At 37.3% G+C, this 14384-nt stretch overlaps 1 long non-coding RNA gene across 1 annotated transcript in view; it reads right to left on the minus strand.

Moving 5' to 3' along the window:
- Positions 1-1508: 1508 nt before the first annotated feature.
- LOC145284427 (uncharacterized) overlaps positions 1509-14384 on the minus strand; it is a 41962-nt gene continuing 29086 nt past the window's right edge. Inside the window, exon 3 of the long non-coding RNA XR_013868825.1 lies at positions 1509-1637. This is a non-coding gene — a long non-coding RNA (uncharacterized LOC145284427). The remainder of the gene's footprint in view (positions 1638-14384) is intronic.

Consider the following 14384-nt stretch of genomic DNA (forward strand, 5'->3'; position numbering starts at 1 on the left):
TGCAGGAAAAACAAGGTCAAGAACAGTGTCCGACGGACTAGATCTGACTTGGATTCGGATAAGAATGGCACAAATATGTCAAAGTTCACATCACAAATAAAACTGTGCATCTACAATTGGAGACCTGCCCATCATTAACCTTAAGATGTGGAAAAGGCTAAGAAAACCAACCATGTGGAAAATTAACAAATCAGCTCAAGCTGTGACAGGCGATAAAGTGGAATTTGAGGGAGAGATCACACTCCTGGTGACCTTAAATGGTGTTACTAAAAAAGTGAAAGTGTATGAACATGACTCCATTTTAATTTGTTGATTTTTAATTTGATGTAAATATTTGTAAATGTTTTTTTATTAGTAGCCATCAGGCTGAAACTAAGTAATTTCAAAAATAAATTGTAGTGAAATATATTATATTGCTAATAATACAATATAACAATAAATTTTTTAAAATTAGCTAGTCAGAAACAAAGTTTCATTTGTCAGTTTAAATACTATTTGGGTCTAACTTTGAAAATACGACAAGATAATTTTATACATTAGATTCATTTAGCTGTTTTGGAAATCATCTTTAATTTTAATCAATAAAATCGCCAAAAAATATACATCTGATTAGATATAGTCTGCTAATTCCTAATCTTTCAAAAGTCAAAAAAAGACAAAATGGCTGCTAATTATAGGAAAGAACAAACCCCTAAAAGTTGAGTTGAAACATTACAAAACAGAACGCTACCGATACAAGCGTAGTGGATCTTGGGTTTACTTTTTGTAACTCTTGCTTTTCTTATTTTGTCTTTTAATTCTCACATTCCATAAGTGATGTTTCTGACAAAGAGGGAAAAACTGCTGTTTTCTGGGTTGGAATTTATCTGTATAACACTTATCATTGGCTAGATTTTGACATTGAAGTAGTTTTTGCTTAAGCTCCTTACATCAAGTGGCTTCATGCTTTGTCTGGAGCGATTTCCATTTAAAAATGATTAATATTTAATATCCTCTTCATTTCTTAGTTTATTTCTTATTTTAATCAATTTTCTCATTTCAACTTTTAATGAAAAAATTAAGAAAAATGTTTTAATTATTTTACAATTTCACTGAATATATAAGTTATGAATATACAAATCAAATTCTTTCAAATATTCCATCCAATAGACCTTAAAATTTCCTTGTAAATTCATTTTTACAATTATTTCTGAATTTGAATCTTTATTTCAGGTCTGTGGAACTCTCTTCCTGCTGACTATTTCCTCCTGCCTATAACTTTAGTCTTTTTAAGACTATGGTCAATAGGCATCTCCTATTTTTTCGATAATTATCTTATATTCTGGTTACATCAAGTGGCTTCACGCCTTGTCTGAGGCGATCCCCCCCCCCTCAAAAAAATCATCCTATTTATACTTAAACTATATTCGAATTATTTTTAATTTCATTCATTCATAAATACAATATGTTTGGAAAGTCAATGGTATAACTTTGAGATTATGTTCTATACGTGCATATAGATTTGAAAATGTTTTGTTTCCGAGCGATAAGCGATTGAAACAAAAACTGATCAACATTATTTATTGTAAATTCTTTTTACATGTCAAAATTGTCGGAAATTTATCCGTTTTCAGATACATTTGACCAGAAACGAGTGCCTGCAAAAAATAAATAAATAAATAAATAAATAAAAGGATAAAATAACAGCGAGAAGGGAATAAATGAATAAAGTCAAAAGAGATCTTGCTTAAAATGAACAAAAAAAACAAAACAAAAAAAAAACAAAAAAAACACAAACAAACTAGTTCATAAATTATAAACGATGCTTCAACAAACGACTACCTGTAAAAAAAAAACTACATGTAAAAATTAGGAACGAGTACTTTCCAAATACTGCATACAATAAATCCAATAAATTGAATGGAATGTATTCACAAATTCATAAATAGAATGTACAATCATTTGCCTTTTTTTTAACTATGAGTTCAAGGCTTTCAAATTACTCCAAATTTCTTTCCTTCAAAAACACACACACACACACACACCACGCGTTGCGTATATAAAGTTGTAGTGAATAGTACGCCTCGTCCCGACCTGTGTTTTCTTTGTAGGACTGACCTGAGTCACCCCTAAAAGCTAAGAAATAGGACGAAAATAATACCATTTCCCCAAAATAATAGTTTCTTAGCCTCTCTCTTTCTCCTTCTTATAAACCAAACACAAACTAAGAACTGCTATCAAGAGTCCCTCATCATCTCCTCCCCCCCTCTCTCTCTCTCTTTCTCCTTAACCAAGCCCTAGCCAGCATGACAGGCAAGTATCCAGTACACTCTTAGCCACCAAACCAACAAGACGTACATTGCCGGCGAACATTATTAACAAGAGTACACCTCTTGTTAATAATGATAAAGTCAGCCAGTGTTACATCTTACAGGATTTATCTTCCAGAAGAAAACTCAGGAATCCTTGTCCACAGCAGGAAATGAAGCATATGTCCACTCTCTTGGTTCGCAGGATTCAAATAGAAAGATTTTTGCGCTGGATTTTGTGACATCAGTCCAAAGGAGCTAGCATTGCTTTTTATTCAAAATTAATGTCAGTTTCGTATGAATATCAAAAAATACAAAACAAAGTTCAATAAAGTATAAAATACAGCAAATATAACTTATGAACTAGAATAAAAACAGAATATAAAAATATACATAATTGTTAGTACAAAAAAAATCCGACAAAATAGATAAACACTATCTCTGTGACACGATCACAGAAAATAAGCTGCAAAAAACTAGTTCGTCCATTGAAATAATGAAGATCATCTGATTGTCTTAAGGAGAATGAATGAAAAACACTGCAAATTTTATTAAGGCTAGCCTAACTCTATAAGTAAATAAATGAAGGTAAAATAAATCCTAATTAAATAAATACAGTAAGTTTTACAGATTAGCATCTATGTTACTGTTGGAGTGGCACGTCTAGACATTCTGCCAATGGACTATTCCTAACGTCATTTCCGGTTCTGCTTTCCAGTGCATGTAAACCCAAAACTTAGAGGGAGAGAGTTGTAACATTACTTGTCTTTCACTTGAGCGGAGTTCCTACTCAACTAACATACTTGTCTGTATTTCTGTTAATATATAATTTATTTTATTGTTCTGAGTCTTCGCGTTATTCCTTTCAACATTTATACCACAACAGTTACCATCAGTCGTTTTTTATTCGCTTTACTAATTAATGATACTGGCTTTCTGGCGCTGTCTCCTGAGTTTTATTTTTTGCTGAACAAAAACATCTGATTAGCCATAATCCGTAGATCACTAATTTTTTACAAGTTAAAAAAAGAGGGAAGAATGACTGCTGAGAATAGAAAAGAATAAAACTCCTAAAAATTAAGCCAGAGTATTACAAAACTGCATGGTACCAACATGAATTGGAACAAATACATAGTGCTACAAAGAAAGTGAGCCTCTTGTACCTAGAAAAATATTCGCATAGCCTTTATCTCTACAAAGCCACATTTACCCATGCATGGAATATTGTTGCCACATAGGGGGGTACTACTGTTGTATTGTCAAGTTTATATAACTGTGTCTATGTATGTCTAATGTATATAAGGTATACATGTTTCTGTAATCGATGCTCATGTATCGTCTAGTGGTTAGAATTATAAGAACAGTTAATTTTCTTTGTATATGGGGTGTCTGTATGTGTTGATCTGTTATGTGTGTATTTGGTAGACTTTCTATGTATATATGGGTGTTTTCACATATTCATGACAATAACGAATGGGACAATAAAACGAAGAGCCTTTGACAATGATGAATAAACCCTTGTTTGCTTGGCACATATCTTATTCATTATCTCTCTTTCTTCTTGGGCAAGCACTTGAAACGAAGGCATCTTCTTCTGAATGGAACACTCAAAATGCTGTTATCATTTCCAGATCTTTATTTCCAAATATTCCACGCCTTGGAGATTGCAGCTATTAATCTTCTCCTTACATTTTCCCTAGTTGGTCCGTAGATGCTTCCATTGGACTACAGAGACAACTCCTGCCCCCACCCCACATAACTCAGTAGCTAGCTATCTCACAACTTGTCTCTTCGACTTTCCATTACAGACTAACTCCAAATTCTGATTTCTCCTGGCTTACATATCTCTTACGTCAACCAGAGTAGACAATCTTCTTTGTCACAAAAGCCACATCGTTGTTTACTAAACCAAATTCGAAACTAACTTTGTTTATGCTTTTCCACTATTCATAACATTTTACCTTGAGCCAAAATTCTCCAGTTAAATATTTTAACAAAAATATTTTAACTAACATCTTTTTCTTTAAAAACATTTTTCTGAATATCTTTGTAACAAATAATTTAATAATTGTCTGTATTTTTGAGATGAGGTGTTTTCATTGATTGAGATTGTCAGACTGACTTCCTCATCTTGGTTGTTAATCTCAATCAATGAAAACAACTCATCTAAAAAATACAGACAATTACTATCCAATCGGTATGGACCCGACATTAGGATTGTATGGCGACACCTAGAAAAGCGTCATGTGAAACTGGCAAGACTCGCTAACCATCTAACCTTCTTGTACAGATGTAGAGACTTAAAACTCATACCAGCAGGGTTGACATTACAAACACCAGTGGATTCCAGGAAGGCACGTAGAGTCATGGAAAGGGCAGGGCATGCCCTCGTTCGAGAAAGGATCCAACACACCCGCTGGAATAAACAAAAACTAAGGAACGAAATCTCCGACAAGGTGACTCAAGAGGAAGACAGGGTGAGAATCCAATCAGATCTGGATAAATCGTACAGACAAGAATATGAGAAGGTCAAAGAACGCCAAATCAAGAAGCTCACAAAGCTCAAAAACCAGAGGAATGTAACATCAAAACACCGCTCACCTGTGAAAGTGGTCATCAACCTCAGCAGCCGCCAACTGAGTCACTCAGAGGAAGCAGTACAAAATAAAGGTCTCAACTTCGCAACAACAACCAAACACGTTCCATTCTTAGATATCATAACACACATGGAAGATATAGCCTTGAGAATCTCATCAACCCAAGGTGATGAAATAAGATGGAAAGTGAGACAAGTACTCGAGAAAGCCAAGCCTCCTAAATTAAACATCTCTTGGGAAGATAGGCTGGCTATAAGAACCCACAGAGTGACAGCAGTATAATAATTCTGCCAGCAGACAAAGGCAATGCTACTGTGGTGATGGACATGTCGGAGTACTCTGAAAAAATGGCAGGCCTAATCGCAGATGATAGCTACGGTAAAATAAAGAAGGACCCAACTTTGAAAACCGAAAGAAAGCTGTTACAAATCCTTACCAAAAACAAGGAACATATCGCTCCGATGAGATATAGACAGCTGGTCCAGCATTACAGTAAGCTACCACAAATGTATGGTCTCCTCAAGATACACAAAGATGGTATTCCACTCAGACCCATTGTGAGCTGCCGAGGCTCAGCATGCCACCCACTGAGCAGGTACCTTGTGGATATAATAAACCCATTAGCAGGCAAGTCTTACACATGTAAAGAATTCTGCCCACTTCATGGAACTGATCAAGGGAGCACCTATCAGTACAAACCAAATGGTAAGCCTAGATGTGGTTAGCCTGTCCACTAAAGTCCCAACTAGTGAGACACTAGCAGTAATTCAAGACAAACTAGCTACGGACCTCTCCATAGAAGAGCGCACATGTGTACCATTGCCAAACAATGGAAATGCTGACATTCTGAATAGAAACAACCTACTTCAGAATGGGTACTCACCTATACCGATAAGAGGAGGGACTAGCTATGGGCTCGCCATTATCACCAGTGATGGCGTACATATACATGGAATACTTTGAAGACATGGCCTTAGGTTCAGCTCCCTTAAAGCCAACCATATGGCTAAGATACATTGATGACACCTTCATACTCTAGCCCCATCAGGAAGACATCCAGGCTCTCCTAGACCATGTGAACTCAATAAGACCATCGACACAGTTCACAATGGAGAAAGAAAAAGATAATCAACTGGCCTTCCTTGATATACTCATATCATGCACAGAGCAAGGGTTTAAGACATCCGTATATCGCAAGCCTACCTTCACCGGACAATACCTTAACTTCAACTCCCATCACCCATACAGTATCAAACATGGAATCGCACACTGCTTACAATATCGAGCAGAGACAATAAGTAGCGACACCATTACATACCACTAAGAAATGGTCAGGTTGAAGAATACCCTCCGTCGTAACAACTACCCCGATAGCATACTATCCACCAGACATGTTAAGAGTATAAGAGAGGAGAATGAAACCCCAAAACCTCCAACGGTCTGCCTACCATACATATGAGGCATCTCCGAAAAGATTCAGAGAATATGTGCACCCTACAACATCAGGACGGTATTCAAGAGCGAGTCAACACTCAGACGACACCTGGTATGAGTGAAGCCCTGCATGGAGGAGAACATGACCAAGAACTGCATATACTCCATCCCATGCAGTTGCAGAAATGTTTACCAGGGTGAAACATGCCGCCCCCTTAAAGTAAGGGTGGAAGAACACCGAAAAGCGGTAATTAAAGGGTAGACGGAAAAATCAAGTATAGCCAACCATGTCTGGATGGAGAGGAGGGACCATCGCCCCCTATGGGATGAAGTAAAAATAATAAACAGAGAGACCCACTGGAAAGTGAGAAAACTTAAAGAAACAGCTCACATGCTCGGACATAACAACCTACTGAGCAAGCCAAGCATAGAGCTGAATGCAATTTGGAAACCTTTGATAGAGAGATAAAACCTTGAATAACAACATAGGTTTAACATTAACAAAAACCAACAACCTAGTGACATATGGTCGAGTGGTCCTAGATGTTGTATCAAAGTTTATAGTTACCCAAAGGTGCTGAGTTCAATCCTGAACCAAGGCAGTGAAAAGTAACATTCAAAACAGAGAATCAGCAACTATGTCCCAGAGTCCAAACACGGTACCCCCATAATAATAATAAAGAGTTGGGTTCGAGACTCCTAACAAACGGTTCCCCAGTTCGATACAAAACACCTGATGAAGGCCGGAGGGCAAAACGGCCGAAACGTTGTGACTATAACAACCAAGATGAGGAAGTCAGTCCAACAATCTCAATCAATAAATAATTTAACAATTAATCATAATAATCGTTCTGACTCTTGACACTGCCTGCCACAGTATAACACAAATACTATGCTGTGATCATAACCAAAGGGCGACAACATAACTCTACATCAACTACTAATCTCTCTCTATTCGAGAGGGTTAAAGAAAAAAGGAGTCTAATAGGCTTGCACTGTCAACCAAGATCCAAAGCGTTCATTGCAATACCGAATACTTGTGCTTCTTTTACATGTACTTTCATGGTATGTGTTTTGAGAACATGTAATACTGTTGGCCTCTCAACATAAATAACCCTGACTAATCTGACAAGCAGCAAAATCCCACGCCTTCACTGTTGTTCAAATGGTTAGACTTTGTAATTTCCTCCCTGTATCTTGCTTCCACAACTGCACTAAGATGTATACATTTAAATGTAATTTGAATAGACATATCGCTGCTCAACTCCCTACTTAGAGTGTTTCTTTTGTCCCTAATTCATGCCTCGTACATCTCAATGGCAATGTCCTTTGTTTGGGGTACAGCTGAGTCCAAAAATGTTTTTTTTTAAATACAAGCGTATGTTCAAGATTTATGAGGTGCCTTCAATAAGTTTCCAGACTTTTTTCATATGGGCACTTTTATTAATAGTACACACATTAATCTCTAATCCACTTAGAAGTAATCTCCTCTGGCTGCAATGCACTTGTTGTACCATTCCAACAATTTCTGGAAATCCCTATGGAAGTTCTCTTGTGTGAGCGTGTCAAGGACCCTCGCCACAGACTCTTTCATTTCAGCAATTGTCTCATAACGACAGCCTCTAAGGTTTTCCTTGAGCGTAGGGAATAACCAAAAGTCACAGGGATCAAGGTATGGACTATAGGGAGGGTGAGGAACTGTCTTGATGCCATCTTAGTCAAATAGTTTGTGACAAGAATGGAGTTGTGGACTGGTGCATTGTCCTGGTGGAAATATCACTGAGCTGATTTGAAGAGTGCTAATCTCTTTTGACGGAATCTCTTCCTGAACTCCCTTAAAACTTCAACATAATATTCCTTGTTGATTTCTTTTTGATCTTCTCTGAGCACCTTTGGATACACTTCACGCACTAATTTTCCGCATCTTCAGTTCCTCGCGAATAATTGTGTGTACAGTTCCCACACTGACATCAAACGTGGGGGATGCCCTTTTCTCTACCTTGCAACCTCTCTCCCACAGAAGAGACGTTGCGAGCCTTTCCTTGTTTTATCGTTATTTCCATGGCAGGTGCTCGTCTGAATTCCAATCTCTGGTCCCCCCTCGCCAATCTTTCATGAAAAACACCCGTCTAGCCGAATCCACTGTGAAAATTTTCCCCCACTCTTTATTTGTGCCTAAATCAAAATGTGGATTCCATGAACAAAGCTTCTTTCTTGGAACTGCACGCTTGTGGAACTCTGTTCCGTCTGCCTGCTTCCCACCGGACTACAACTTGGACGTGTTCAAGTCCAACGTTGACAAATTCCTAATGAACCGTCCCCTTAAGTAAACACTTCATCAAATCCCCACACTAACGTAATGTACTTGCAATAACCCTTATCCCTGAGTGGCTTCTGGGCCTTGATAAGTGGTGACCACTGTGTAAAAAAAAAGAACAAAAATAAAACTGTGCACTTATTGTCTCTATAGACACATGATGGTCCTTATTCATGAAATTCTTTATTTGGCCAATCAACTCTGATGTTCTGACTTCCTTACTCCTCCCACACATCTCATCATCCCTCAAAAGTCCCTGCCTTCCTTGTATCTCTTATGCCTCTCAAAAACTGATGCTCAATTCATGCAAGATGGTCCAAAAGCAGTCTGAAGCATTACATATGTTTCCGTGGCATTTTTTTCAAGTTTAAAACAGAATTTTATTTCATATCATTCTTCTAAAGTGTCCTCACAACCAGATTGCATTTTTGAAATTCACCAGCTATGACAATCGGGTTTTAGTAGGGTGTATTCCAATTCCTGCTGCAGCTGTTCATTTGAGCCTGAAATCATAAAAATTGGTCAGTCGTCATAAGATGTGTAGCAATAACACTGAATTTTCAAGAGTCCATGCCAATTTTAAATGCCTGTACAAAAAACGTCTGGAAACTTATTGAAGGCACCTCATAATCTTCACTTCATTTTGAAGAAACAAATAATTTTCAATCTCGTGACTTTATTAACATCTGCATAAAGTAGATCATATGACCGGAAGTTAATTAATTTGATTTTGCGTGTTGGGCGTCTCACAGTCGAGAAATGACAAATTATATTCTGAATAATAAATGATGTACACAAGATGGGAGAATTGGGTCGATATGGAAATCGTGTTTGTTCATATGTAAAACAAAAACATGTTTATTCGTCATTCAACGATTGAAGATGTGACACAAGGCCAAGCTTAATGTAGACTTTTTCACTCTCAACAAAAAAAAAACATAGGATCATTCAGTTCTTCTATATTTAGGAATCATTTCAGCTTTTTATTAAGGCATCAGTGGCCTTCATTAAAGGAAAAAAATTTTAATTCTTTAAACAAAAGTGCAGAAAAATTAAAATTCATATTTACTTTTATAGATGAAAACTTAGAGAAAAAACTAAATTACCTTGAGATAAAAAAAAGTAAAACTTTCAAGCGACTAAAACTTCTACACATGACAGCCAATAAGTAGAAATAATAGACATTAAAGTTTCAGACATGTCTGTCGACTTGTCCACAAATCCCAAAACACCATCATGAAAAATCTCAATAGAAAACACACGATTAAACCCGGATCTCCAACTTCTAACGTAAACCCCCCACTATCAGGTATCCTTCTCTAACATCAGGGGTCTACGTTCTAACCTTCCAGAGGTTGAAACCCAATTACAGGAGACTAAACCAGACATATTATTTCTAAGTGAAATTGGCATTGGACAGACCATTTCCCTAGATGAGTTCGTAATTAAAGGATACTCTAATTTAACTTCCAAATTTAACCTCCAAGATCGTCATGAGCATGGAATATGTGCCTGTATAAAAGATGGCTTCCCATTCCAGAGAAGATCTTAACTTACCCTATATGTGCTTCCGGGTTGCACTTGCTCAAACCACTGCATTTATATTTGCTCTCTATTGCCACCACAACAGCAGAGTTACTATCTTTAAAAGCATATCTGAGAAAATTTACCACAGCCTATCTGCTTATCCTTCAGCTAATATTCATGTCTGTGGAGACTTCAATGTCCACAATGTGGAATGATTAATTCACTCAAACAAGACCGATGATGAGGGGAGGTTCTGTCATGATTTCTCCATTGCTTATGATCTCACTCAGATTGTTCACGAACCCACCCGTGTTCCCGAAACTGACGGCCAGTATGCAAGTCTCCTAAACATTTTCTCACAACTTGCCCCAAACTGTGTTCAGCTTCTGTCCTGTCTCCACTTGGATCTTCTGACCACTCAGTTGTATCAGTTAAGATAAAAATGAAATGCAATAAGTCCCCAGATGTACCTCTCTATCGTACAGTATATCGATACACTATGGCTGACTGGGATAGCTTCCGTACATTTATATCAGATCTACCTCTGCATTCCATGTTTAAAAAGGATGTATCCTCTATAGTATCAGACCTGACAGAATGGTTAATTGTAGGTATAGAGCGTTTCATACCCTCAAAAAAATTCCAGCACAAACCTAACAGCCAGCCGTGGTTCTCTCCGGAATGTGCTGCTGCCATTGTGCATAGAAATCACTTTTTCCATTGCTTCCAACATAATAGATGTACTGAGACTAAAGCCGCTTCCAGAACTGCCAGCAGCCACTGTAAAAAAGTAATAAAGAATGCAAGCAGAGTTGTATGCTCAGTCTGTCAAGTTCAAAGTAGCTGAGCAGCAGCTTGGTTCCCACCAGTTTTGGCAAATAGCAAACAGAATCCTGAACAGAAGCGTGTGCTCTATCCCAACTCTCATTAATTGACCTGAGGTAATCTCGTCAACATTAGACAAAGCCAACCTCTTTGCCAAGAACTTTGCAGCTAATTCTAACCTTTGCGACCAAGGCTGCCAACCCCTAATATTTCCTCCTGTATCAGAAAACATGCTATGTCATATACAAATATCTGTACGTGATGTTGCCAAGCTAATCAAAAACCTTGATTCCAGTAAAGCAACTGGCCCTGACGGTATTCCAATTATAGTACTCAAAAGACTTCAACCAGAACTTGCGCCCATCCTTACAAAACTGTTTAAACGTTGTCTTAAGGAGAATTGCTTCCCGTCACCCTGGAAAATCTCATCAGTATGCCCCGTATTTAAGAATTCAAGTTATCGCTCATCTCCCTCACAGTACAGGCTAATAAGTCTCCTGTGTGTCATGAGTAAGTTGCTGGAATCTGTGTTAAATACAGAAGTAATCAACCATCTTAGCAAGAATAACCTTCTTAGTGACACGCAATATGGTTTCCGTTCTGCTAGATCTACAGCAGATGTGCTTACAGTTATATCTCATAGGATTAGCGAATCTCTCGACGGAGGATACCTTTCAAGGGCAATTGCTCTTGACATATCAAAGGCCTTTGATAGAGTATGGCATAAAGGTTTACTTCACAAGATTTCCAGCTACGGTATAGCTGGAAATGTCTTCTCAATTATTAAATCATTTCTCTCTGATAGATTCATAAGAGTAGTAGTTGATGGGCAGAAATCAGAAGCTCTTAGTATTAATGCTGGAGTCCCTCAGGGGTCCATCCTGGGCCCAACTCTTTTCCTGATCTATATTAATGATCTTCCAAATCACATCCTTACATCATTCGTAGACATCTATGCTGATGACACTACTATCTATGGTAGCACATCTAAGACCAAAAACAACCAAGTTCTCTCTGATTCTCTCTCCTCTGATCTTGAGCAAGTGGTACAATGGGGAAAAAGGTGGCTTGTCACTTTTAATTCATCTAAAACCAAGCTTTTATCTGTACATCATCAACGCTCTGATCCCCATCTCGCATCAATTGAAATGAATGGCTCTCGTTTTAGGCTTGATCTTTACTCCTGATCTTAAATGGAACACATACATTAAATCCGTTGCCAAGGCCACTGGGAAAATGGTGGGATCCTTCTATCGATCCAGTGGATATCTCACTGCTGATGCAATTCTCTATCTATATAAGAGCCAGGTACGTCCAAGGATGGAGAACTGTTGCCACATCTGGGCAGGAGCTGCTAGAAAGGACTTATCGTGCCTTGATAGAGTTCAAAATAGACTTTGTAGCCTTGTAGGGGATATCCTTTTCTCTTCCCTGCAACCTCTTTCTCACAGAAGAGATGCTGCGAGTTTGTCTCTGCTTTATCGTTATTTTCATGGCAGGTGCTCGGGCCCCTCGCCAAACTTTCACAAGAAACACCCGTCTAGCTGTAAACACTATCAATAATTCCCCCCACTCTTTATCTGTGCCTAAACCTAAGCATAGATTCCATGAGCAAAGCTTCTTTCTTAGAACTGCACGCCTATGGAATTGTCTTCCGTTTTTCTGCTTTCCAGCTGACTACAATATGGTTGTCTTCAAGTCTAATGTAAACAAGTTTTTGATGAGCCGTTCCATATAAGTTAAAAAATTTACTGAATCTCCATTACTAACTGTTACTATATTGTCCAATTTCTACTGCACACTCTTTAACCCTTATCCTCGAGTGGCCTCTTGGCCTTGATAAGTGGCGATGCCTATGTAAAAAACAAAAAACAAAAAAAAAACAGGCGAGACCGGGTGGCCTGCTAGTATATATATATATATATATATATATATATATATATATATATATATATATATATATATATATATATTTCAGGTAGAAAGATATCCAAAAATTAAGAATAATTGAATTCCAACAAAGGTCGTTGATAGTGCTCAATCAAAGAGAGCAAATTATAGTTTTTATTATTCTTTATGTAAATACATTCGTATCTTGCTATGATGTGCAGACCGTTTCAATCATAATTGATCTCATCAGGCAAGAAAATTTAAAATCAAAAAGGGTTCAAACCATTTTTAATTTTAGAGGAGAGAAAATATACTATGTCATGACTAGCGTGAAGCAAGGTTAATGTTCTTATGGATTTAAAACTAGGAAATAACTAACTAGAAAGATATCAAGGAAACAAATGGCAACACTAGAATCATATGAAATGAATGATTAAAACTATAATTTATTGATCGGGCATTTATTGGCAGCAATTTGCCTGCACCAAGTTACTTGCCATAATTTACCAAAAGCAATTTACTGTTGCGCTAATTGGATTCTAATGTTTGTTTACTGACATGTACATTGGCAACGACGGGATGGGAGATGGATTGAAAGAAATACATCTTATATTGATGCAAATGCAGACTCCTTGACATAGTACCAACACTAACATGCACACTCTCTCCCAATCAATATGCAAGGGAATTACTTTTTGCAAAACAAAAAGAAAAAGAAAAAAAAACAATATAGTATTTTTTATAATCACTAGAAATCAGAGAATTATCTTATTTTAATTAAACGATTAGTTTTTATTCAATATACTAGCAGGAATTGTGCCCCATTGTTGCCTTGAAAAACCAAGGAAACCAAGAATAGAAACTACCAGAAGTAAATTGACTGGAAAGGACCAGAAAGACTTCAAAAAAAGCTAAGTCTATGTATAAAAAAGCTAAGTCTATGTATAAAAAAGCTAAGTCTATGACCCCAAAAAGCTAAGTCTAATTAAAACAATATTTGTCAAAACTTAGAATGGGGTGAGGGTGACAGTGTAAAGAGAGCAAGGGGTAAATGTCCATGACTGACATGTGTTAGGGTTAGGGTTAGGGTTCTGCAGGGAAACCGTGGGTGCATGCATGTTGGTAGCCCAGACTAGCTGAATAAAAGGAATGAGATTTTTGCTTGAAGATTAACTTTTGGCATCTCCATGAGATTTTTGTTTTTCTTCTTTTTTGGGGACAATTGTTGGTGAAGAAAAGGAAGAAGTACTACTGCTACTGCAGCTGATACTGAGAGTGAACGTTGTAATTGTTGTTTAGGAAGAGAAGAACAGGAAGAAAATAATCTGTCTCTCTGCGTGAATACTGTGGCATTCTGTGTGCTATTTCAGCTCTAAGTAATTTATTATTATTCATCCATACTTCGGCATTAGTTTATATATGAGAATGAACGTTCCACATGACCAGAACTGGTTTCAGCAAATAAAGTGCTTTCAGCATATATATATATATATATATATATATATA

This window comes from Euprymna scolopes, chromosome 9 (genome assembly GCF_053919585.1).
Source record: "Euprymna scolopes isolate OS-2025 chromosome 9, ASM5391958v1, whole genome shotgun sequence".
NCBI classification, from domain to species: domain Eukaryota; kingdom Metazoa; phylum Mollusca; class Cephalopoda; order Sepiida; family Sepiolidae; genus Euprymna; species Euprymna scolopes.